This window comes from Chiloscyllium plagiosum, unplaced genomic scaffold, assembly GCF_037043375.1.
Source record: "Chiloscyllium plagiosum isolate Xiang-an unplaced genomic scaffold, Cpla_swu_hap1 HiC_scaffold_8, whole genome shotgun sequence".
Taxonomy (NCBI): domain Eukaryota; kingdom Metazoa; phylum Chordata; class Chondrichthyes; order Orectolobiformes; family Hemiscylliidae; genus Chiloscyllium; species Chiloscyllium plagiosum.
In genome coordinates, this window is record NW_028270146.1 from 57,239,140 (window position 1) to 57,261,260 (window position 22,121).

The following is a 22,121-nucleotide window of genomic DNA, read 5'->3' on the forward strand; positions in this document are numbered from 1 at the left end:
CAAAGGAAACTTGCATGCTTCATATTGGTCTACTTTTTTTCCCTTCTCAGCCTTCTGATTTCTCTTCCATTTTGTCAGCTTTTCTGGCTTCCATTTCAAATTTGCCCTGGTCTAATCCACCACCTCAGCTACTCACCTGTTGTCTGAAAAATGGAAAGTACTGGATATAATCAGCTGGTTAGGCTGCATTTGTGAAAAAAAATGTAACGTTTGATTGATCTTCATAAGTACACTATTTCTTGAATATACTGGGTGATTTGTTTAATTATATTTACATTATGTTAATATCACTAAAAGTTAGCTTATGTTTGGAAGCAGTTTAAGGAGCGTCCCTCTCTTTTGTGTATATGTCTTTTCCTCTTTGATGTGTAATTTCACCCTTACAGACGCTGACTGACATGACGGTGTTTCCAACATTTTCTGCTTTGATTTAGTCCAAAATATTAGGTTGCCTACGTCTTCTCAATAGATTTAAAAGATGCCATGTTGGTACCATTTTATAAACTGCTCAGTCCATTTGTATGGAACACTCGTGATTTACATTTATCAGAGACTGTGTAGCATTTTCCAAACAAGTAGACTGAACAGAACGCGAAAGTTTGATGAAGAACCAGATCAAGCCAGACGTTAAACAAACAGGACAGTCCTTTCTCCGTTCACAACACCATTTAATACCATCAGTCCAACATCGGAGGCCGCCTCAGCGCGCAGCGCCCTGGGACATCGGAAGTCTCCTTAGGCACAGCATCCTGGGATATCGGAGGCCTCCTCAACGCGCAGCACCCTGGAATATCGGAAGTCTCCTTCGGCACCGCATCCTGGGATATCGGAGGCCTCCTCAGCGCGCAGCACCCTGGAATATCGGAAGTCTCCTTCGGCACCGCCTCCTGGGATATCGGAGGCCTCCTCAGCGCGCAGCACCCTGGGATATCGGAGGCCTCCTCAGCGCGCAGCACCCTGGGATATCGGAAGTCTCCTCAGGCACAGCATCCGAGGATATCGGCAGTCCGATATCAGAAGCCTCCTCAGCGCGCAGCATCCTGGGATATCGACAGTCCGATATCGGAGGCCTCCTCAGCGCGCAGTACCCTGGGATATTGGCAGTCTTGTGGCCTAAAGTGCGGGAGGAGTGGCAGTGTTGTTGGAGGTATCGGCGGTAATAACAGCAGCAGTGTTGGGTGGCTGTAAACCGAAAAAAAAAGCACTCTGGGTGTGAAGCCCAGGAGGGGTATTGCTAGTCCCGGTCCCTCCTATGAATTCTAAATCCGATTCCGAGGGACCGGTACAAGGCTCGATATCCCGAATCCAGGTGAGTTTTTCCTTTTTTTTTCCGCCACGTCCCGGGTGTGAGCGGCCCAGGGTTTGGGGGCGGGGTGCGGTTGACCTGTGATTTTTGAGTCCGAGTCGAGTTTAACGCGTTTAATCGGATGCCTTTAAACCTTTGAATGTGGGAAGCTCAGAGGTAGGCCGCAGCCTCGGGTTCTGTTGTCAGTAAGTTCCCGCCTGTTGGTAATTGGACTGTGCGGCAGTTTATGGGGCTAAGAGTTTTTATTTGCCTCTTCTTGCCTGTGACCGGAACGGTAGCTGTCATTGACATACTGAGGGAAATACTGAACCCCGAATGTCGATCCAAATATCTAGAGGTCAATAGCTGCAAATGTTTTATAGCCAAATTCAGGCCAAACCTTTCTAATTTGATCAGAGTTCGTTCCAACAGCCTCTCCTAGCCTCTCTTTGTACATTTCGTACGTAATTTCCTACATTCTGTTCCACTTTATTTGGCCTTATAATTACCAATTTAAGAACTGTACACGATCTAATTCTGCAATAAGAAATATTCTGTTGTTGCTAGAGTTATGTAGGTGTTGGTGCTAATTTGATAACATTGCACCTCTTCATGCTGAACTGGATGTTCTCAGTTTAAGTTATGGTGAGGGAAACTGGAAGATCCTTCCTTATCAATCTTCCATGCCCACTGTACAGTGTCTGATTTGTTGAGAAGAAATGTTCATGTGTTACTGGAACTAAATGTGCTCTTGTTACTAAAATTGTTTAAAAAAAAAACCACCCTATGCAGTGTTTGATTGGGCATTTTTTCTGTTGGTGATGTTTTGTGGAGTGTATTCTATGTAGTCAACAATTGTGTGTTTGCACTTTTGCCTCTAGCTTAAGAGTTTGTAAATTCAAAGCTTAGGTTACATGTTAAAACATGGTGCGTGTTGTCATTCAGTTTGAGAGTGTTAACATAGGATGTTAGGTCCTATAGCACTGTTCAAAAAGCCGTTGGCTAGGTCACAACATTCTTTTCTCTTCCAACATCACCAAAAAAAACCTGGTTATTCATTCATATTTGGGATTGTAGGTGAAGTCTGGCAGTTGCATTTGCCAACACAAGTCACTGAAAATAGTTGAGTAAATCTTGACAGCTTGTGACAATATGTTCTACTATAGTGAGATGTTGCAAATCTAGTTGCATTCTCACTGGATATTTGAGATTTGTGGACGAGCTGGAGTCATTGGATAATGGTGAGGAGTTGTAATTCTAGATTTTTAAAATCTTGCACATAGAGATCAATGTATCTATAGTGTAATTTGTGTGTGAGAATGCACAATTTTGAAGAATATCAGATTATTCGGGATGTGAAATGTTTGATTTGAAATCAAAACATTCAAGGTTGAAATGCTATTATTACATTGCACTGACAACTGAAATTATATTAGTTCAGCTCTGAGGAGCTGTAGCCACAGCATGTTGTAATAGTGTACAAGTGGCAAGAAACTGATATATATTCACTGGAAACAAGACCCACCTCAAGATTTTTTTGCTACTTCATGAGAGTATGATGCACTGACATCCACTGCTGAACAGTATTAGAAAATATGGATATTCAGGAAGATGCTGGTTTGTTGCTATTCTGCTGTGACAGCAGTTTTTGCATACTGGCTGTTGTATTTTATCTATGTGTAGAGAAAGCAAGGAGACAGAAATATCATGGACATATGCAAATATATTCTTTTGCCTGTATAGAGTCATAGAGATGTACAGCACAGAAACAGACCCTTCAGTCCAGCTCGTCCATGCCAACTAGATATCCTAAATTAATCTCATCCCATTTGCCAACACTTGGTCCCTATCCCTCTAAACCCTGGAGGAAGTGAGGACCGGAGCTGCTGGAAATCAGAGTCAAGAGTGTGGTGCTGGAAAAGCATAGCAGGTCAAGCAGCATCCAAAGAATAGGAGAATTGACATTTCAGGCAAGAGTCTTTCAGCTGAAGGGCTCTTGCCCAGAGCGTCAATTCTACTGCTCCTCAGAAGCTGCTGTGCTTTTCCAGCACCACACTCTTGTCTCTCCCTCTAAACCCTTCCTATTCATATACCCATCCAAATGCCTTTTTATATGTTGTTGTAATTGTACCAGTCTCCACCATGTCCTCTGGCAGCTCATTCCATACACGCACCTAGGTTGCCCCTTAGGTCCCTTTTAAATCTTTTCCCCAAACACCCTAAACCTATGCCCTGTAGTTCTGGACTCTCCCACCCCAGGGAAAAGACCTTGTCTATCTACCCTATCCATGCCCTTCATGATTTTTATAAACCTCTATAACCTCAGCTTCCGACACTCCAAGGAAAACAACCTCAGCCTGTCCCTATCGCTCAACCCCTCCAACCCTGGCAACATCCTTTCAAGTTTTACAGCGTCCTTCCTATGGAAGGGAGACCAAAATTGAACACAATATTCCAAAGGTGGCTGAACCAATGTCCTGTACAGCCACAACATGACCTCCCAACTCCTATACTCAATGCTCTGACCAATAAAGGACAGCATATTAAACACCTTCTTCACTGTCCTATCTACCGCAGTTTCAAGGAACTATAAACCTGCACTCCACAGTCTCTTTGTTCACCAACCTTCCCCAGGACTTTACCATTAAGTGTATAAGTCCTGCTCTGATTTCCACAATGCAGCACCTCGCATTTATCTAAATTAAACTCCATCTGCCACTGCTCAGTCCATTGGCCCATCTGGTCAAGAGACGGAGTGTGGTGCTAGAAAAGCACAGCAGGTCAGGCAGCATCCGAGGAGCAGGAGAGTTGACGTTTCAAACAAAGCTCTTCATCAGGGATGAGGGGGTGGCCCAAGGGGCCTGAAAGATTAATGGGAGTGGAGCTAGGGGGCAGGTAGCTGGGAATGTGATAGGTAGATGAAGGTGATAGGTCAGAGGGGAGGGTGGAATGGATAAGTTGGGAAATTGGTGAAATCCACATTGATTCCATGTGGTTGGAGGGTTTGGCGGTGGAGGAGGCTTAGGACTTGCATGTCCTTGGCAGATTGGGAGGGAGAGTTGGTGTTCGCCCACAGGATGGTGGGTTGTTTAGTGCGTGGCCCAGAGATATTCTCTGAAATGTAGATTGGGGAGACAGAATGCCAACATACAAGTACTGGGCTGCCTCCACTGCCAGACTCTAGGTACCATATGCCTGGAGGAAGAAGTCCTCATCTTTTGCCTTGGGACCCTCTGAGCACATGGGATCAATGTGGATTTCATCAGTTTCCCATTTCACCTCCACCACCTTATCCCAGATTCAACCTTCCAACTCAGCACCACCCTACTTGTCCATCTTCCTTCCCACCTATCCGATCCACCCTCCACTCCAACCTATCACCTTCACCCCCACCTTTATCTCCCTATTGCATTCCCAGCTTACCCCCCCCACCCCCAAAACCTCTCACCACCAGCCCCACCCCTCTCCCACTTATCTCTCAGTCCCCTTGGGCCACCCCCTTATTCCTGATGAAGGGCTTATACTTGAAACATCGACTCTCCTGCTTCTTGGCTGCTGCCTGACCAGCTGTGCTTTTCCAGCACCACACCTTTCAACTCTGATCTCCAGCATCTGCAGTCCTCCCTTCGATGTGATCAAGATCCCATTGTACTCTTTGCTGTCGACTACATTTCCAATTTTGGTGTCATCTGCAAACTTACAAATTATACCTCCCATGTTCACATTTAAATCATTTATTTCAGTGGAAAAAGCAGTGGTCCCAGCATCGATCCTTGTGGCACACCACTGGTCACAGATGTCCAGTCTTAAAAAGCAACCCTCCACCACCATCCTTTGTCTCTACCTTCAAGCCAGTTCTGAATCTCAATAGCTATTCTCATGATCTAACCTTGCTAACCAGTCATCTATGAGGAACCTTGTCGAACGCCTTAGTGAAGTCCATATAGATCCTGTCCACTGTTCTGCCCTCATCGATCCTCTTTGTTACTTCATCAAAAAATTCGATTCAAGTTTGTAAGACATGATTTCCTACACACACAGCCACGTTGATGAACCATAATCAGTCCTTGCCTTTCCAATTACATGGAAATCCTGTCCCCCAGGATTCCCTCCAAAACTTTCCCACCTCCGATGTCTGGCTTGGTCTATAGTTCCCTGGCTTGTCCTTACCACCTTCCTTAAATAGTAGCACCACGTTAGCCAACCTCCAGTCTTCCAGCACCTCATCTATAACTATGAGTCAAATATCTCCGCAAAGGGCGTAGCAATCACTTCCCTAGCTTCCCACAGAGTTCTAGGGTACACCTGATCAGGTCCTGGGGATTTATCCGCCATTGTCCGTTTTAAGACATCCAGCACCACCACCTCAGTAATATGGGCATGTTTTCAAGATGTCATCATCTGTTTCCCCATATTCTGTGTCTTCCAGGTCCTTCTCCACAGCAAACACTGATGCAAAATCCTTGCTTAGTATCGACCCCATCTCCTGCAGTTCCACACACAGGCTGCCTTGCTGATCATGTTTGTGACAGTGATTTGAAAATTCTAAGGCTCTGCATTCAAAAAGCTTTGCACTTACTCTGGTTTTGTGTAATGCTCCTCCGATTAAAAGCACTAACATGACAACTCATCATTATTTCAGGTTGCTCTACCACCAAAAGTAGCAGACTAGTGGGCACTGCTAATTTTTGAATCTACCTTTCAGCAACCCTTTTAAGCTCAGAAGCTTAACCTGTTTGAATTGCTATGTTCTTCTGTTCGAATTTGTGGGTGGCATCTTGGCGTATGACAGTGGCTGTGACTAGCTTTTCTTTTGAACATTTTGACATTAACTTAAAAATCGATGTCTTTGGGTCTACTTCCCACTCTTTCTCCTTTTGCTCGTCAGAGGAAGCAAAAACGTGTGTGTGTGTGTGTGTGTTTTATTGAATCCCTTTTGGAAGTGAATTAAAATTTATTTCCATTTTATAGACTCCATCTTTTTAAAATGTCTGACAAAATTTGACTTGTTTTTTGGTAATACTTTCAGAATTATTACAATCACGGTGTATCCAACTAAGTTATTTTAGTAAGTTCATTTCCCAAACCTGGGTGCAAAGTTGCAGTGGATATTTCTTTTTACAAGATTTGTTGGTGTGTTGGCATGTTAGTAATGTGCTCTTCCAGGTTTAAAATTTAGTAATCACAGTATTAGTAAATATCTGAGAAACCTTCATAATAACTAGAGTTCTTGTTCTCTTTCTGATGATTTTAGTGGGAAAAATCTATTTTAATGTTCTATTTGGACTGTAATATTCAGCAAGGAGCACATTTGGGGTCAGTCTTAACTTATTGAATAATCAATAAATGAATAGTTTTATCAAACATGAGGTCTGTAAGATACTAAAGGGGATTTGAGGTATATAAGATATTAAATGGAGTAAACAGAGTAGATATAGAGAGGATGTTTCCTCTTGTGGGGCAATCTGGAATAAGCAGTTGTAAATTTAGGATAAGGGTAGTAGATTTAAAACTGAGATGAGGAAAAATTGCTTTTTCGTGTATTTTTTTATTTAATAAGGTTATAGCATTTGCACGTTTGCAATGCCCCATATCTAAGAAGGATTGGAAGATTATTACGAGTGCCACCACAATTTCCACACATACATCTTTTAGTGTCCTTAGACATTTTCTTGCTGCTTTGACCTTGAACACATTTTGACTGCTAGATCATATTAAACATATTTTTTAACTTCTGTGTAGAGTGTCTTGAGTTTTTTTTTCTGTTTTAAAGGTGCTATAAAAATGTAAGTGTAGTGTGCCTTGCAAAGTGCACTGAATTTATACTTAATCGTGTTTGTCATAGAGTCATAGAGATGTACAGCATGGAAACAGACCCTTCGGTCCAACCCGTCCACACCGACCAGATATCCCAACCCAATCTAGCCCCACCTGCCAGCACCCGGCCCATATCCCTCCAAACCCTTCCTATTCATATACCCATCCAAATGCCTCTTAAATGTTGCAATTGTACCAGCCTCCACCTCATCCTCTGGCAGCTCATTCCATACACATACCACCCTCTGCATGAAAAAGTTGCCCCTTAGGTCTCTTTTATATCTTTCCCTTCTCACCCTAAATCTATGCCCTCTAGTTCTGGACTCCCTGATCCCAGGGGAGTCTATTTATCCTATCCATGCCCCTCATAATTTTGTAAACCTCTATAAGATCACCCTCAACCTCCGCTCCAGGGAAAACCGTCCCAGCCTGTTCAGCCTCTCCCTATAGCTCAAATCCTCCAACCCTGGCAACATCCTTGTAAATCTTGTCTGAACCCTTTCAAGTTTCACACCATCTTTCCGATAGGAAGGAGACCAGAATTGCACACAATATTCCAACAGTGGCTTAACCAATGTCCTGTACAGCCGCAACATGACCTCCCAACTCCTGTACTCAATACTCATCTTTTTTTAATTTTCCTTGTTACACTGTGCATTAAATAGTTGAGCAAAATATTGGCAAAAATCATCAAAAAAACTTTTCTGTTAAGAGCTCCTAATATCAATTAGATAATCACCTGGCAACAGTTGGGTATTTACTCTTTTTTTTTTTAAAAGGAGTATGTTTAATGTTAAAAATGGGTGACATTAGTGTCTGCTGCTGTGTTCCCAAAATAGGTGCAGCTATTATGATAATAAAGGTTCCTTTGCACTGCCCTCCAGTATGGGTGGGAAGCTCAAGTGTCCTTTTACCTTTATACTGCATGTTGTGCCTTCTGTATGATATTATTTGTTTAGTGTTGAACTGAGAGAATTTCTCTGCTCTGGACCCATACACAATAGGAATTAACATGAGGCCACCCACAATCTTATTTCACTTGAGACTTCATAACCAGCATAAGGAGCAGGTATTCATTCCATCACTGACTTGGTGAAAGATGTGTTAAGCCTAGTATGAAATCCAGTTCCTTTTAATGGCATGTCTTTAAAGTAATTCACTTAAAATCACACTAAAATCTCTTTCTACAAATAATATCCTGGAGTGAAAGGCAATATTTTAACCTAATCAAAGGTTTTAAATGTTCTGTACTCTTATGTCCAAAGAATGTTAGCAAAGAAATGTCAATGAGAAGTGTGGAAATTGGCCAAGATTTATCCAAATGCAGTACAGGTGCACTGAGAATTCATTTCAATCAATGGTAATTCTTGGTTACTATTTGAAGAGAAGCTGTTTTATGAGAGTAATAATCATAAAATTAGTACACTTTAAAAAATGAGAAGTCATTATTACTTGTACGAGGATACTTTATGTTGTCTGAAAGATGCTTAAGGTTTGTATAAGAGACTAGTTAATAAAATTAGTGCATAATTTTAATGGCTGTATGGCAGCAATAAAAGGACTGTTTACGTCAGAATGCAGAGAATAATGTTTAACGTTTTTAGACTACAGGAATCTAAGGAACACTTTTTTTCAGAGGTCAGTGTGCAAAATAGCATTGGTTTCCTGCAAGGGTGCTGTCAGCGACCTCCAAAGTTCCCACAATGATCGAGCAATTGCTGTGGTATGGTATTCCATTTTCATTAGTGGCACTTTTAAATCTGGTGCTATGTCAAGGGATGGCTTGGCTGCAGCAGCAGTAATATCAATTAACAGGTTGACAGCCAATCTCATTGAGCGATTCACAAACATACTAGAAAGTTAAAAATTTTCAAAACTTATCACTTTTTAAAAAAAATTTTCAGATGGCAAAATAAATGAATGTGTTTAGGTTAAGGTAACTCATAAAGAAACTTTTTAAAAAATGAAATATTTGGAATTTTTAGTCACTCTGGCAAAAGTTGATATTCTAAAACAAAATACAAAATTAGCTTTTCAGGAACCGTGAAGGTGTTTAGTATTAATTGTGCAATTCATACATGTTTTAAAAATACAATTACAACTCAGTCAACAAAGTCTGACTTATTCAAGGGATTATTTAGCAAGAACAATAACATGAGTGAAAATTGTCTTCGGTCTGCAGATGCTTGAGCAGCATAAAATACTGAGCTTGCAGATGAATCCATGTCAAGAACAGAAACAGGCCATTCAGCCCTTTAAACCACTCCGTAAGATCGTGGTTGATATGTGTCTGACTTCTACGTTCCCATCTGCCAGTGTTAAGTTCTTGATTTCTTTGCCCAACAAGGATCTTTCAATCTCTGTCGTAAAGATATTCAGTTTTCCCTCTCCTGAGACAGTGTTCCAAAATGTCTCAAACCTTAAATCAGTGTCTCCTTTGTTCTGCAATCACCCACAAGAGTAAACATTCTTTCCACATCCACCTTGTCAAGACTATTGATAATCTGATAAACATTGAATTCAGCAGTTTCAGACCATGAACTCTGTTTTGATTACACTCCACAGTACCTTGTTTCTGTGGGTTTGTTCTGCTAAAAACACTGAGGGAAGAGTGTTTTGAATGAATTAGAACACGTGGAACAATTCTGTTGTCATTTCTAATAGTTATTTGGATTCTAACACAAACTGGAAGGCATTTTTCCCCAAAGAGTTTTACTGAAGGGCTTACTTGTACATTTAAAAGACATATCAATAAGTGCATGAATAAGAAGTGTTTAGGATGATATGGGGTGAGGGACTTTGGGTAGTATGGTCAGCATAGACTGGTTGGACTGAAGGGTCTGTTTCCATGTTCAATAATTCTTAAGTATACAAGAGGGAATATTGGATGCTTGTGATAAAAGGACAACAATAATCATGGGTTATTTTAATCTACGTATGAACTGGAAACCAGATTGGGTATACAGAATGATGTTAAAATAGTTTTAGAGCAGCATGTTCTGGAACCAACCAGAAGGTGGGCTGTACTAGACTTGATTTTGTGTAATGTGGTAGGATTAATGACCTTAGATTAAAGGCACCTCAAGGAAGCAGCAATGATCATTTGAAGGAGAGCAGAAGTGTCTTTAAGATGTGTATTTTAAATTTAAGTAAGGAAACTTGCTGGGCATTAAAGCTGAAGTGGCTGGCTGGAATACTGCAAGATAGAGAAGCAGTGACAAATATTTAGAGATATTCTAGACTATTCAGAATATTTTTCTTTCCTATAAAGAAAAATCCCACTCTTCAGTTTAGGAGTAATTAATGTAGATGATGGAATCAGTGCTGAAAACAACCAATGCTGGAGATCACAGCAAGTCAGACAGCATCCATGGAGACAGCGTGAGCAAGCTATGGACACCATCTGACCTACAGGTCTTCAGCATTGGCTGTTTTCACCCACCATCAGTGGTTGAAGAAGGAAAAAAATGAGTAGTGGTCTTGGTTAGAAATTTAGTGAGTATTTCCCCTTGCAGTCTTTTATAAGTAAAAATTGATTTTTAGTTTGATTTAAGAACGAAACAATGAATATGGTACATATTTAATATTCATTACATAGAGTCATATACAGCATGGCAACAACATGAGAGGGAGTACACAGAATAATTTAAGGGGAAGATATGGCAAAGCAGCTCAGCCAAGCAGTATACTCCACCTGTGGGACATGGGAAATTGGGGATACTTCCAGTGACCAGGTGCCTGAACTGCCTCTCTAGCTACCCAGCTGCTTCCACTCTCCAGCCCTATCTCTGTAGCCCTTTAACTTGATTACTGTAAAATATATATTCAGTTGTCTTTTGAAACCACCTATTGATTTCACCTCCCCCACTCTCCCAGGCAGCACATTCCAAATCCTAACAACTGAGTAAAGAAGTTCCTCATCTCATTCCTCATCCTCTTGCTGACAGTGTTCAAATTGTGACATACCAATCATGAAAACACAATATCCTTCTTTACCCTGTCAAAATTGCTGATCATTTTGAAAACCTCAATAAGGTCATCTCTTAATCTTCTCTGCTCCAAGGAGAATAAGCCCAATCTCTCTCAATTTTCCTTGTATTTAAAATCGTTCATTCCTGGTATCAATCTAATAAATGTCCTTTGAACTCTCTCCAGGGCTTTAACGTCCTTCCATAAATAAGGTGGCCAGAAATGAACACACTACTCCAAATGTGGTCTGACCAATTATTTGTAGAGGTATAGTATCGCTTCTTTACTTCTACATTCTTTGCCTATATTTATAAACCAAAGGATCCTATAAGTGTTTGTAACTTTTTCAGCTTGCCTGCCCACCTTCAGAGAGTCATGCACATGAACCGTGAGGTCACTCTTCTCCTGGAATTCCCTCCTTAATAGTATTGTAGGTCAACCCACAGAACATGGACTGCAGTTTACCACCACCTTCTCATGGGAAATTTGGGACGAGCAATAAACACTGACCAGCCAGCAGTGTCCACATCCCACAGATGAATCAAAAAGGAGTACTACCCTCAAAGTTAGACTTCTGAGCCTGTATTGTTTCTTCTACCAAAATGCATCACAGTCCTCTGTGTTGAAATTCATCTGCCGAGTGTTTGCCCATTGGCGAATTTTTCAGTTTTCCTTTGGAGTCACTCAGCATCATCCTCACAATTCACTATTCTCCCTAGCTAGTATCATCTACAAATTTAGATAGTTTGCTCTCAAAACCCATTTCTAAATCACTATATAAGTTTGAAAAAAGCAAGGCTCACAAAACCAATCCCTAGGGAACATCACTTTCAATTTGAGAAATCTGGAATGCCCACCTATACCTACCTCCGGTTTCTTGTCTTTTAGCCTGTTTCTAATCCATGCTGCCAAGGACCCATCAATCCCAATCAATTCTGTTTTGCTAAATAACCTACCATGTGGCACTGTATCAAATGCTTTCAGAAAGTCCAAATATACAACATCCACAATGTGTTGCCTTGTCAAAGAACTGAATTACATTTTTCACCCATAACCTTCCCTTGACAAGGCCATATTAACTTCTAGTGTGTAACATTTTTTTCTGTCTGTATACTCAACTTATCCCATATTATGGCTGCTTAAAACTTCTTAATCTCTAGATCATATTCAAATATTTTAACTCCAGGTGTGGAGTGTCTTGATATTTTCTATCTTAAACGTGCTACACAAATGCAAGTATGGTGTGTCTTGCAAAGTGCATTGAACTTACACTTGTGTTTCTGTCCTTTTTAATTTTTCTTGTTACACTATTTAGTGCATAAAATTGTTCTGCAATCTAAACTCTTGATATATTTTAGATAATCATTTGTCTATAGGCGGGTGCTTTTTTTTTTAAAATAAATTTATTCCACTATACTGTGGTTCACGTGATTATCTGGAGATGATTACTGTTATGATTCTGCTTTTTCATTTGATATTTAACTTCTTATAATCCCTCAGCACAACTCTTTCTTTTTTCCCTCATTCCACCTGTATTGTTGGTGTCAATATGGAGTACAAAAACTGGATCCTCCCCTCACCACTACAAGTTCTTCTCTAACTCATGCATAGACTGAATTCTAGCACCAGGCAGACAACAGCAGCACCTGGGCTCTTGCAGCCTGCTGCAGAAAACTATGTAAATCCTCCACATGGTCCTCTACCACCACTACATTCCTTTTCATTTCCCCCCACATGAATGGCTTCCAGTACTGCAGTGCCATAGCCTGTTAGCGTAACTACTATTTTAAAAGTCAAAATGGTCAGTGGAGATATTCTACTGTTGGGTCAAAATTCTGGAATTCCGTCCCTAACAGCACAATGGGAATACCTACATCAAAAGAACTGAATTGGTTTGAGAGCAGTTCATTATCACAGCTTCAAGGCCAAATATGGATGGGCAATAAATACTGGAGCAGTCAGCTGAGTCCACATCCCCTAAATGAACAATAAAGGTTGTCCAATGGTCCAACTGCAAATAAGGGGAGCTCCAAAAAATTCCTGCAGCACCAAACCTGTTCTCTCTATGAAAATCATGAATCCCAATCTGAATAGACAATTTATCTTGGATACCAGATTTAATTTTTCTTGCTGAAGACACCACTGTGTTTCATTGTATTGAGTGCATGTTTGTGTTAAAAATGCCTCCATGCTTTATTTCTGAATGGCAAGATGATTGTACAGGACACTCGGTATCAAGGACATAATAGTCCGAGTTAAGGTCCTTCCAAGAGCAGTCAGGGGCTAGCAAGTCCCACATAGCTGTGCCCCAGCAATGCTTCCTGCCCATTCTGCACTGTGCCTGACACGCACTGTGCCATGTGTTAAGTCACGTCTTTTGTGCTGCTGTTCCACAGTATACACCTGCTCACTCGGTCACTCGAACTCTGGTGACTTTCTGCGTTTTTATGTCTGTTCCAGTCAATTGGGATGAACTGGCTGGTGTCGATAAAGCGTTCCACACAGTTCACAAAGCAGGTTTCTGTTCTGCTGTAGAGCCATTGGCCTGGTTTATCCATACATTTATCCTGCCAAGGGAGAGGGCAATAATCAACTGGACAGGAGTGATGTGTTGGGACCTGATAAAATTTGACTTATCAAAGGAATCTGAGGGAAGTGGGGAACATTTCTGGCCTGTAGTGACTACTTTCAAATAGAGACACAATAAACTTGCTTGTTACAGTTACATTAAACATCTGTAAGGGGAAATTCTGGACTCTTTCAAGGTCAAATCATTCAATTTTTGCACAACAAAGTAATGGGAAGCAGTCAACAAGAGAAAGTAACATACATGAGGCTCGGTGGTTAGCACTGCTCCAGTTGCTCCAGTTTCCTTCCACAATCCAAAGATGTGCAGATTAAATGAATTGCACATGCGATGTTACCCATTGTGTTCAGGGATGTGTAGGTTAGGTGCTTTAGTCAGGGAAAAATGTAGAATAATGGGGAATGGGTTTGGATGGGATGCTTTTCAGAGGATTGGTGTGGACTTCTTGAGCCAAAGGTCCTGCTTCCACACTGTAGAGATTCTATGATATGATATCAGAACAAATGATCCAATTCAATATACTTCATATTTCAGTGATCTTTCCAACCTAATGCATCTTGCACGATTATCTATACTTTAATGGGACAGAGATTTGATGATCAAAAAAAAGAAACGGGTGTTTTACTCTCAAATATATCTAGTTGGAAATAATCAATTTTTTATGAAATCAATAACAAAAGGAACTCTAATCGAACATAGCTTCAAGTGATCATGCAGCAGGGTGGAGTTCAGGCCACCGTCCAGTCAAGCATGATTTTATTGAATAACAGTAGGCATGAACGTCTCTATTGTTCACACTGGCTCCTCATGTGGTGTAGTGAAGACTCCATTAATTTTGATTGGTTTTATATTGTGGATGTAGTTGCTAATAAAAACATTGTTTGCAAATATAGTAGTGTAATTTATCTCTGAGTAGATAAAGAAATAAATTAGCAAGGGACAGTATGTGCATGAGAAGACTATCACCATTTAATAAGCTCACTTCCAAGTTGTGCCTGTTTCTAACTAGAAAATAAATTGCTTTTATTTTTTTGCAGCTGGTGCAAAATACTGGAATTCACTGTGCAAAACTACCATAGGAGTACCTTCTGTGGTTCAAAAAGCTTCTCCACCTTCTCAATAGGTATTAAGTCGAGGGCAGCGTCAGAGACACCGGATCTCAAGAATTTTTCAGAAATCCCTTCTTGCCTAATACAAATGATTAAATCTTGGCAAATAGTTTTGTAATATTTGGAACTGTCTTAAAAATATGTCCAATAATATTAATCTGCACATGTACCAAATGTCTTCCTATAAAGAGTACAATTACACATCATACAGTGTGTTGATGGTAGATAACCTCACAAGCTTGCAACGGAAGTTGCACATGTGCCAGATCGATGAGATAAGGCATATTCTCTGAAAGGTATTATTGATCCAATTAACTTTCAGCAATAATCTGTTAGCTTGCATGATTTATTTTTCTGCTGTCAGCCCATGTTATCATATTCTTTTGAATTTTGGTGGAATTCAACCTGCATTTACTTCCTGGTGTAGATTAATAATACCAGCCCTCTGAAGAGCATCCCACCCAGACCCATCACTCACCCCTAAACACAGTTGCCACTCTGTGCCCATGGTAATCATGTGTCAGAGCAATTTTGCTGTTTCTTAGATCATGAATGCTACCAGATTAGTAAAAGTTTTAAAAACTGTACTTGGTTCACTAGATTAGTTGCAATAGATACCAAGACTGAGACGATGCAAATTGAGAATTTTTGTATTCTGGTTAATGTGTATTTTTGAGTTTTTGTAATTCCTCCACAAATTTATCCACGAAAAATGAGTAAAACAGGACAGAAAGATCCCAAGTCCTTTGATAAATCAGACAGTTTTTCAAAATAAAATCATAGGACGTGGACATGACTGGTAAGGCCTTGAGAAAGTAGTGATGAACAACCTTCTTGAGAACTAAGAGATCATTTCAGCGATTAGTTAACTCACCCATGATTGTGGAGCTGGAAATGGAAAAAGGGCGATTTCCTTCCCTAAAGAATGTTAATGAACATGATGCTTTTTAACGAATAAAATGATAGTTACAAGATCATTAGTTGCAGAATCTTTGCAGTTTTTTTCATTTTTTTTCAGTTTACAAACTATTCCAGCATCCTTGCATTCTTGTTTATGCATTTGCCATCACGTTAATTTTACCAGTGATATAGATAACGCTCAGAGTTAGGTATATGTATCATGGGTAATTGTCAGCTATTCCTGCTGCCTATCTCGCAGTTGCAGCTCGCTGGTGTTCAACATGGGTTTTAAATACTCAAGATAGTGTGTTTTTAAATTCTTGTAAGAGAATCATTTCTGCCAGTCAAAATTGCTTTGCTTTACCCTTCTAAATGCACTGTGTATTTGCCCAGGCTGTTTCCTTCGGTTTCAAAACATCTGCCTATATGCTTCAGGAATTCACTAATTATCCGTAGAAAACTTCTCTGATAATGATGCATAAATTTAATGGGCTCAACCTATCAACTTGTTCTGTTTTCCTTTGGCCATTTCATTTGTTTTGCTACCTTTTCAAACAACTCCACATCCTTTCCGTCAAATTTTAGTACGGCTTGTACAAATTTAAACATTTCCTTCCTCGACTTTAGATTATGGAATTGTATCCTCATCAGAGCCTGTTTCATATGAAGTCACCTTTTTTTATTTGAACTCCATCTGCCTAAGCTTGTTTCAGTTCTGTTAAAGGACCTACTTGAGATGGCCAAGGGAATCCCTGATGGACTTGACTTGTAAGCCTTTCTTGGTTTGTCCCAAAGATTGTGCTCTGTGGTAGTCTGGGATATAAAACTCTTACAGTTTAGTTTAAATTATTACCTTTTACTTACCAATGGCGTCAATGTTACACTATAACATTGATACTTACAAGCCAGGCTTGAGCTAAGGTTCTAAAACCATTAGCAGAGTAGTAGCGCCAGCTCTTGGCCCTAAGACCTCTCTCAGGCTACTCTCCTAATTGCTGCAAACAAGCTGTCTTTATACAAAATTTGGTATTAAAATTACAAAAACACCACATGTCCTTAATCAGATAAGCAGCAATAAAAAGGCAAAAAGTTAGTTGAGTAAGCGAAACTCATTGACAGGTCTGAGTACACTTGACTAATTAAGCTACGTGCTCATCAAAGTGGGAAATCTTGATCCAGCCAGGCCCCAAATGGCCAGTTGCTTTGGCTAGATAACTCTTCCCTTTTAACAGGACATCATACCGAGGGCCTAGTCTAAACTGTATGGGAAAGGTAAGAAGGTAACCCCACTCAGCTCACATGTCCAGTATCATGTCTTAGAAAATGGCTTTTTCTTTCAAAATCATCTTGGATCTCTAGAATGTAAACTAAATTCATAACGTTCCCTGGAGCTCGAGATCCAGGAATAGTGCACACAGACATTCAATCTAAGACAAGCCACTGTTCACTCAAATCAGACCACAGAGTTAATCTTTCCACAGGCTTCCATCCCCTCCCCCTCCCCCTCCCCTGAACCCTTCACTCAGTGAACGTAATTTACAGTGGAATGTTCTTTTTTTCTCTCTCTTGCTCTCCCGCGCGGGCTTGTTCTCTCACACACAGGCAGCCGCACACAGACAGCCGCAGATCTTCCAACTTCCTTACTATGTTAGTTTCAGCCTTTGTGTTTTCCTAGCCTGTAAGGGTAATGAGACATTCACCATTCCAGAACAATCAGGACAAGGGAGCTGAGATTCATAAATTCAAATCTGCTCAGTGTGGTATATGTGAAGGTATATCAGGATTGTTCTATTACATGCATATTCCACTTAGCTTATTAAATTGCAAGATCTTTTTCTATTGAGTATGAGTTATGTTAAGAGTCTTTGATAGAATCATAATTTTAGTTATAAGACATCCTATTGTGAAATATGCACAATCTTCCAGCCCCCTGTGTGAGAAGGAAGTACTGCCACACATTCCACAAGTAAACAAATGTTATCGTCTTATTTATGCCAATCCATTGACACTAAGAACAGATGTTCCCAATTCTTCTGAACAAATGGGCCTTCCCCACCGTGGTCAAGTGTTTCCCGCGTGTCAAGTAGCAAATGTGTCACATGTAAGGCTACAAGCTTTCTCCGTTCCATTGCCCTATCCTTTTTACTTTGCTGAATATCTAGCTCCAACCTCTTGAGTGCTCACTGTTTTTCTTTCTGTCTCCTGAAATTCAAGTCTTGAAGTTAAAGTTCACCTATTTCCCTTTCTTTGCAATTTCAATGTATTTTCTTTTCTATTTCTAGCTGCATTATCTATTTTGCGTGATGAATTTGATTTGATTAATCATTGTCACGTGCCGACTTGGTGAAACTATTGTTTTGCATGCTTTAGACATGCAAAGTGCATCAGGTAGCAGAAGAGTTCCAGAATACAGTGTTAGAGCTGCAGAGAAAGAGGAATCAACATTAACATTTGAGAAATCCATTCAAAAGTCTGATAGCAGGGAAGAAGCAGGTTTTGAATCTGTTTGTATGTGTATTCAAACTTTCATATCTTCTACCTGATGGAAAAGGGTGGAAGAGAGGGGTCTCTGATTACATTGGTTGCTTTCCTGAGGCAGCGGCAAATATAGATGGAGCCAATGGATGGAAGGCTTATTTTTGTGATGGTCCGGGCTGTGTTCACAACTCTGTAGTTTCTTTGTCTTGGGAACAGAAATTGCCATAGCATACTGATGCACCCAGATAGACCATTAGATAGGAGCAGAAATTAGGCCATTCAACCCATTGAGTCGGCTCTGCCATTTAATCATGGCTGATGAGTTTCTCAACCCCATTCTCCTGCTTTCTTCCTGTAACCCTTGAGTAATTTGATACTCAAGAACCTATTTATCTCAGTCTCAAATATACTCAGTGACCTGGCCCCCACAGCTTTCTGTGGCAATGAATTCCATAGATTCACCACTCTCTGGCTGATGAAGTTTCTCCTTATCTGTTCTAAAAGATCTTCTCTTTACTCTAAGGCTGTCTTAGTCTTTCTTACCAATGGAAACATCTTCCCAACACATACTCTGTCCAGGCCATTCAGTATTCTGTATTTTTCAATTAGATCCCCCCCTCATCCTTCTAAACTCTTATCGAGTGTAGACCCAGAGTCCTCAAACGTTTCTCATATGTTAAGCTATCCATTCCTGGAACCATTCTCGTGAACCTCCTCAGAATCAGCTCCAGGGCCAATACATCCATGCTGAGATATTGGGCCCAAAACTGCACACAATACACCAAATGTGGTCTGACCAGAGCCTTATAGAGCCTCAAGTATATCCAAGCATTTATATTCAAGTCCTGTCAAAATAAATGCCAACATTGTATTTGCCTTCCTAACTACTGACTCAATCTGCAAGTTTACCTTGAGAGAATCCTGGACTAGAACCCCCAAGTTTCTTTGCGCTTCACACTTCTGAATTTTTTCCCCATTTAGAAAATAGTTCACACCACTACTTCCTACTAAGTGTATGACCTCTCATTTTCCCATGTTGTACTCCATTTACAACTCCTTTGCCTACTCTCTTAACCTGTCCAAATCCTTCTGCAGCCTCTTTGCCTCCTCAATGCTACCTATCCCTCCACCTATCTTTGTATAGTTTGCAAACTTAGCCAGAATGCCCTCAGTTCCTTCATCCAGATCATTAATGTATCAAGTAAAAAGTGATGGACCCAACACTGAACCTTGTGGAACACCACCTTGTTGCAGGTTGCCATCCTGAGAAGGACTCTTTTATCCCCACTTGCTGCTTTCCACCAGACAGCCAAGCTTCTATCCATGCTAGCAGATTGACTCTGACACCATGGGCCCTTTGCTTACTCAGCAGCCTCCTGTGTGGCACCTTGTCAAAGGCCTTCTTGAAGTCCACAAAGATAACATTCATTAGCTCTCCTTGGTCTAACCTGTTCATTACTTCCTGAAAATATTCTAGCAGATTTTTCGGGCATGACCTCCCCTTGATGAAACTTTCTCCTGTTTTGCTATATATTTCCAAGTAATCAAAAATCTCATCCTCCTTGATTCCAGGAACTTACCCACGATTGAGGTTAGGCTAATCAGTCTATAATTTTCTATCTTTTGCCTTGCTCACTTTTTAACAGGGAAGTCGCATTCACAATTTAAGTTCTCTGTGGGACCCTCCCTGGTTCTAACGATTCCCGAAAGATCACCAGTAATGCCTCCGCTATCTCTTCAGCTATCTCCCTTAGAACTCTGGGGCATAATTCATTTGATCCACCTTTAGGCCTTTCAGTTTTTCTATAACAGCCTCCTTGTTGATGGCCACCATACTTAGTTCTGTCCCCTGACTCTGTCGAGTTTTTGGGTTATTACTCGTATCTTCCACCGTGAAGATTGAAGCGAAGTTATTCGAATCCTCAGCCATTTGCTTGTTCCCCACTATCACTCTGGCGTCATTTTCCAGCGGCTCCATGTCCACTTCTGCCTCTCTCTTTTGCCGTTTATATATCTAAAGAAACTTGTACTGTCTTCCCTTATATTACTCGCTAGCTTACCCTCTTATTTAATCTTCTCCCTCCGTATTTCTTTTTGTTGCTGTCTGTTGGTCTTTGTAAGCTTCTCAATCCTCTGGTTTCCCACTGTTCACTACTTTATATGCTTTCTCTTTTGCTTTTATGCGCTCCCTGACTTCCCTACTCCACCTCCCTGTACTATGCTTCTTTTTCCTCGGGATGCATCTCTGCTGTGTGTCCTGAATACTCCCAGAAACTCCTGCCATTGTGGTTCCACTGCCTTTCCTGCTAGGCTCCTCTCCCAGTCAATTCTACCCAGCTCTTCCCTCATGCCTCAGTGGTTGCCATTATTCAGTTGTACCACTGTTACCTCTGATTCTATCTATGAATTTACTCTGCAATTTGAGATCAATCATATTTTGATCACTACCTCCTAAGGGTTCCTTCACCTTAAGCTCCCTCATCAAGTCTGCCTCATTGCACAACACTAATTACAGTATTGCCTGTTCTCTAGTGGGCCCTACCACAAGCTGCTCCAAAAAAGCCATCTTGTAGACATTCCACAAATTCCTTTTCTTCCAATCCATTACCATGATTAGATGCTTTCTATAATGCATCTATAAAAATTGGTAAGAGTCCTTGTGGACATGTCGAATTTCCTTTGCTTCCTGAGGAAGTGCAGCCGTGGTTGTGTGCTTTCTTGATGGTTGTCTCCTTGTGCGTCGACCAGGACAGATTGTTGGTGATCGTCACTCACAGAAACTTGTCAACCATCTCCACCTTGGCACAACTGATGCAGAAAGGCATGCCTCCCAGTTCCTTCATTTTGCTGATTTTGATGGAGAGATTAAAAACTGTGGATGCGTAAATCAGAAGCAAAAACAGAAATTGCTGCCAGACCTGCTGAACTTTTCCAGCAATTTTCAATTTTGTTGTTGATTGGGAGTTTGTTGTCTTTAAACCATGCAGCTTTAACTAACTGCAATTGAATTCTTATTAATTCACGTAACTCACAACTTAGTATGCCTAGGTCCACTTGTAAAGGTGCACAATCCTTTTATCTGAAATGTTTGGGACCAGCTGGTTTTCGGAATTCAAAATTTTCCAAATTTCTGAATAAGTGACAGTTTGATGGTGAAAGTTTTTAAAATCTTACTGGAGGAGCACACGCACTGAGTAAAATGGGGCCTTTAAACAGAATTGAGGCCTGCCAGAGCTGGGCCAACCCCCCCCCCCCCCCCACCACCATGTCACATCTGAGTGACGCGCGGTGAGTGGATGTGAAGTTGGGTTAACTGTTTGCACGCCAAACAACCTTGCTAATGAGAAGAAAACTTCACAAAAAAAACCTTCGGACTTTGGAGCTTTTCGGATAAAGGGCTGTCTACCTGCATTCTCACAAGTCAGAACTGTTCTTAAATTTTAATTATTCCTGCTATCATATATTTTATTGAAAATTCCAGTTGTAACTCCTTTGTCAATTTGAGAGCCTCAGTCATGTCCTCTCTAAACGTCAGAGCTATCCCCTGTGTCTGCTGCTATTCCCAGTACCATTTTATTTTAAAATATAACTAGCCTTTGATCCTATCCCAATTGAACTTACTCCATGGCCAGTTTCAAGTCAATGTTCAAAGATCCCACACTGAGCTCCTAAATGTTTTATCATGTCTGTCACGAGAAGGTTGTGGCAAAGTCCCAATTGTCCATAGGTAATACAGTAATAAGGCACATTACTAACATGCTGCTGGGTTGTTTCCATTTTCTAGTGGTTACATTTGTCCATTGTACGAAGACTGGATCCTGATTCCATTTTTGATTTGCACACATTGTTAGTTAAGTATGATGTTGGTATTCAAGTGATATGTCATGAAATGTTGACTGTACTGACATATCATTGGAACTGTGAATAGGAAACATCACTGACTTCTAAATTGTGGAGGATACTATTTAGCAGATCA

At 40.7% G+C, this 22,121-nt stretch overlaps 1 protein-coding gene across 4 annotated transcripts in view; it reads left to right on the top strand.

The window, feature by feature from the left end:
• The first annotated feature begins 823 nt into the window (after positions 1-823).
• LOC122553622 (F-box only protein 34-like) overlaps positions 824-22,121 on the top strand; it is a 45,402-nt gene continuing 24,104 nt past the window's right edge. For 2 of the 4 annotated variants that reach the window (XM_087989875.1, XM_043697714.2), the window contains exons 1-2: positions 824-1,309; positions 11,258-11,338. The gene's annotated coding sequence lies outside the window, so the exon portion shown is untranslated. The remainder of the gene's footprint in view (positions 1,310-11,257; positions 11,339-22,121) is intronic. The other 2 variants (XM_043697713.2, XM_043697715.2) reach the window with 1 other exon arrangement.